Genomic DNA, 5,065 nt, shown 5'->3' on the forward strand with positions numbered 1-5,065 from the left:
ATGACAAAAATGCAATACAAGAATTTAAATGCAAGTTAGGGAGTTAGAAATATTTACAAGTGGTGGTTTAGGGAGGACTCCACCAAACTCTCATTCTTGATGAGATGTCAAGGGGGCATGTTCAAGGTGTTGTTGATGTTGCTCAACACCTTGAAGAAGTAATCAAAAGCTTGTTCATTATTATGGTAGAGGTCCTCAATAGACCGTGGCCCTTGTTGTTGATCATGATGGATGGCATGCCCAATGTAGGGATTAAAAATCCCTTCAAACTCGTCGTCCCAAAGACCACAAACTTCATTGAGTTGATCATTGAAAATCTCTTGCTTAGATGGAGACAACTCTCCCAATTTCTTCCCTTGGCCAATGAGGCCATCCTCTTCTTCCTTGGTTGATTTTGATGAGCTTTGCAAGCTCTCCTTGTCACAATTTACTTGCTCTTTGAATGGAGCATCTTCAATTTTCTTCCTCCATTGGAGTTTCGATTTCTTCCTTTCATCTTTTCGGCTATAATGATCAATCATGAAACATGGCTCATGCAAACGAGGAGCTCTCATGGTCTTGTCAAGATTAAAAGTTATGCTTTCATCTCCCACTTCTAGAGTGAGCTCTCCATGTTTCACATCAATCACCGCACCCGCGGTGTGTAGGAAAGGTCTTCCTAGGATGATTGGAATGTTGGAATCTTCCTCCATATCAACAATGACAAAGTCCACCGGGATGAAAAACTTCCCAATTCGCACGGGGACATCTTCCCATATCCCTAATGGTGTCTTCGTCGATCTATCGGCCATTTGGAGTGTGATGTTGGTGCATTTAAGCTCTCCCATTCCCAACCTTTTACTTACCGAGTACGGCATGACACTTACATTAGCCCCTAGATCACATAAGGCTTTGTTGATCGTCGTGTCGCCAATGGTACACGGTATTGAGAAGCTTCCCGGATCCTTTAACTTTGGAGGTGAACTCCCTTGAAGTATTGCACTACTCACCTTAGTGAAGGCGATAGTCTCAAGTTTCCGGATCGACTTCTTCTCTGTGAGGATATCTTTCATGTACTTTGCATAGGCCGGAACGTGATTGATTAATTCCGTGAAAGGAATTGAGACTTCTAAATTCTTCACAATTTCCATGAACTTTCCAAGTTGATCATCAAATTTGGGCTTGGCTTGACGACTTGAAAAAGGAAGTCTAATCACAATGGGCTCCTTCTCTTTGGCCTTGTCTTCATTTTTCTTTGAACTTTCTTCTTTTGATGATTATCCATCTTTGGAGTTTTGCACAATTTCTTCCTTTTCACTAGCTTCCACAACTTCATCCTCAACTTGCTTCTTCGGTGCTTCATACCTTGTACCACTTCTCAAGTGAATGGCACTAACCGTTTCATGTCTAGGGGGATTACTTTGAGGTGGTAATTGCCCCTTTTGTCTTTGTGAGCTTGAAGATGCTAGTTGAGTCAATTGTGTTTCCAACATCTTGGTGTGAGCTAGAATGTTGTTGATGGTGGTTTCTTTTGCTTGGCTATCTTTTTGCATTTGGGTGAAAAATTCTTGTTGATTCTTTTGCATTTGGAGGACCGCTTTTTGGACATCAAAACCTTGGTCACTTTGGTGATTGTATGGATTTTGATTTTGGTAACCTTGGTTTTGATTGTAAAAGGGTCTTTGATTTTGGTTTCTCATGGGTGGTGGAGTGTATGTTGTTTGAGGGTTTTGAACATTTTGGCTTTTGTATGAGAGATTTGGATGGAACTTGGTGTTTTCATTGTAAAAATTTGAATAAGGGGTACCACTTTTGTAAGCTTGGAAAGCATTCACTTGTTCGGTTGTTCCCCTACACTCACTTGAGTCATGACCCAAAGTTCCACAATTCTCACATATCCCGCTTGGGATTGATGAGGATGCCGTCATGGCATTGACATGATGCTTCGATGATTTTGAGTTTTCCTCAAGTCTAGCCATAGCTTGTTCAAACTTCAAGTTGATTGTGTCAATGTGAGCACTAAGTTGAGCACCCAATTGAGTAACGGAGTCCACTTCATGCTTTCCTCCTCTAGTAGCCTTGCGAGGTCTACTATATTGTGAGTTATGGACCGCCATTTCCTCAATCTTGTTCCATGTTTGATTGTCATCAACTTCGGTGAACATTCCATTGGATCCCATATTGAGAATGTTCCTAAAATCTTCATATAAATCATTCCAAAATTGTTGCACCAAAAACCATTCGCTAAGTCCATGGTGAGGACATGAGCGACAAATTCCCTTGAACCGCTCCCAAGCTTCATACAAAGACTCTTCATCCCTTTGCTTAAAACCCGTAATTTGAGCTCTTAGCATGTTGGTCTTTTCCGGTGGGTAGAATTTTTTGTAGAAAGTTAGAGCCAACTTCTTCCAAGAATCTATTCCAAGGGTGGCCTTATCAAGGCCCTTCAACCATTGCTTTGCGGTGCCGATTAAGGAAAAAGGAAATAAGACCCATCTAATTTGGTCTTGAGTCACGCCCGTTTGAGAGATAGCATCACAATAATCACAAAAGGTTTCCATATGAGAATGAGGGTCCTCACTAGGCATTCTCCCGAATTGGCTCCTCTCAACTAGTTGGATGAAGGCGGACTTGGCAATAAAATTTTCGGTTAGATGTTGCGGTGTAGGAGTACCATTTGGTAGATTCTCCTCGGTGGGTACGGAGTGTGACGAGAATTTTGGCATTGTAGGTGGATTTTGTGGGGTATTGTGTAATGGGTTTTCTTCTCCTTCTATTGCGAAAGGATTGACAAACTCATTAATGGGTTGAACAACTTCACCAACACCTCTCAAATTCCTCCTAACAAGTCTCCTATTGTTCGTCAAGGTTCTTTCGATTTCACGGTCAAAAGGTAACAATTCACTTTGTAATCTTCTAGACATGCAAAATATCAAACAACTCAAAAATAATTAGAACAAACCTTGAGGAGTTTTACTTCCTCAAGGCGAAGAAAGACACAACTAATAACAAAAAGGAAATCTAAATCAAACAAACACTTCCCCGAAGAACGCGCCATTTTTTGATCGGTCCGTTTCGTATTCACAAATAAATAGATGTGGTCGTTGGTCACGGTCGAATCAAAACACAATTTATAGCTTAACAAGCAACTCTACAATCAGTAAAGAGGCAAGTAAAGGTCGGATCCCAAGGGACGGGAGATGAAATGAGATTTCTATTGTAACTAGTGGTGTCTAAGGGGTGTCACAAATTGGGTTGATGTAGAAGGTTACTAAACTAGAATAACAATGAAAATAAACAAGCAAGATAAATTAAAGGGGGTGTAAAAAATTGATTAAACGCACTAGGGTGTCATGGGATCATAGGGGAATCATGGGATATGATTATACAAACATGTTCTCAAATTATAAGCAAGCAATTATTGTTGTGATGGATTGAGTTGGGTTATATCTTACAATCCTAGGAAAGTTTGGGTCCCGGAGCCGAATCGATTAGATTGTACAACACCTACAAGTCGACTTAATCTTCCCTACTCAACAACATGCATGGTCTAATGAGACTCGAGTTGGGTTATGTCTTACAAGCCTCATTGAAAAGATAGGAGATGATAGTAAATGCAAGGATTCATAGGCTTAGCATTTCATCAAACATAACGTGTGCATGAGTTGAGATCAAAACAAGCAAGCAAATAAAACATGAAAGCATATTAATTTAAGCATGAATCATTCCCCATGTTGGTTTCCCCTAATCACCCATTAACCCTAGCTAAGAGACTACTCACTCATCATCATATTGAACATGCTAGCAAGGTTGTCAATCATACCAACATAGTGAAACATGATGAACAAATAAAAGTAATTAGCAATAATTAAAAAGGGATTAAGAGATTATACCTACTAATGATTCCAATAACAAAGCAAGAATAATAGAAGTACTTGATGTTTGATTGAGAGGTTGTCAATCTCCCAATAATAACCCAAATAATCTTCAATTACCCAAAATAAAGGATGAACAAGAGAGAGATTAAAGAACTAAAACTTGGATTAAAACTTGATTAATACTTGATTACAATATTAAAGAGAGATTTGATTGATATTAACTACACTAATTATTGATAAGAAGAACATGCTCCTCTAATTAGACTAATGGGGTATTTATAGTGAAAATTAGGGAGGATGCATTAGGGTTAACTAAGGGCTAAACTAGTAATTACACTTTTTAAGTTGAGCAAGGAGAAGCCGGTATTTTTGGAGAGAAGGACTTCTCTTTTCGTAGCTTGAAGAAGACAACCCGTGCTGTGAAGGAATCCGGGCGGATTAAGGTCGGGACGGCCGGATTTGGGCGATGGAATCCGAGCGGATTCTGGGGAATCCGGGCGGAGTGGATTCCAGCTGGGACGCTCGGATTGTGCAAGGGCAGGACGGGCGGATTGTTGACAATCCGCTCGGATTGTCAGTCAGCGTGGTAACTCCTTCTTTTCTTCCCTTTTCTTCATAAATTCCTTGGGGATTTCCTTGGGGACTCAAGGATCTTTTCTCAACATTGCTCTTCTACCATGATATGTACAAAGGCCTTCTAATCTTGTCCCTCCTTGATGCTTGGTCATTGAATTTGATCAATTTAGTCTTGATTTGCTATGAAAATGCAAGATTCTTACTCCTTTCCTACCAAGGGATCAAAATCTCAAAGAATATGCAAAACAAAGAACTAAAGATAAGAAATGACCCAAATAAGCACTAAAAAGCATGGAAACAAGGGTAATTCGGGGGCTAAATATGCACCAATTATGGTCACATCAGTCATAGAACTGTCCTCAAACCTGTATTAACAAAACTCAATTTCTATGGACAAGATCCAAGCTCATGTTTGTGCATAAACAAAAAACAAGAGGAAAGTATCTACATGTTAGGATTGAGGCCTTTTTCCATATATATAACTGCATTGACACGAGCACGACATAAAAATTATAGGGGTCATGTTAGGATTGAGGCCTTTTTCCAACGCGAACCAGACAAAATTGGCCGGTTGTTTTCTGCAAATGCACACTTTTCTGATCCTATATGGATCCATTTATGATAATTTCAAC

General features: G+C 39.8%; 1 non-coding gene across 1 annotated transcript; it reads left to right on the plus strand.

Moving 5' to 3' along the window:
* Positions 1-2,226: 2,226 nt before the first annotated feature.
* LOC141618138 (small nucleolar RNA R71) lies at positions 2,227-2,333 on the plus strand. The gene has a single exon (XR_012531310.1). It is a non-coding gene; the product is annotated as a small nucleolar RNA R71 (small nucleolar RNA).
* The last annotated feature ends 2,732 nt before the right edge of the window (positions 2,334-5,065 follow it).

This window comes from Silene latifolia, chromosome 1, assembly GCF_048544455.1.
Source record: "Silene latifolia isolate original U9 population chromosome 1, ASM4854445v1, whole genome shotgun sequence".
NCBI classification, from domain to species: Eukaryota; Viridiplantae; Streptophyta; class Magnoliopsida; order Caryophyllales; family Caryophyllaceae; genus Silene; species Silene latifolia.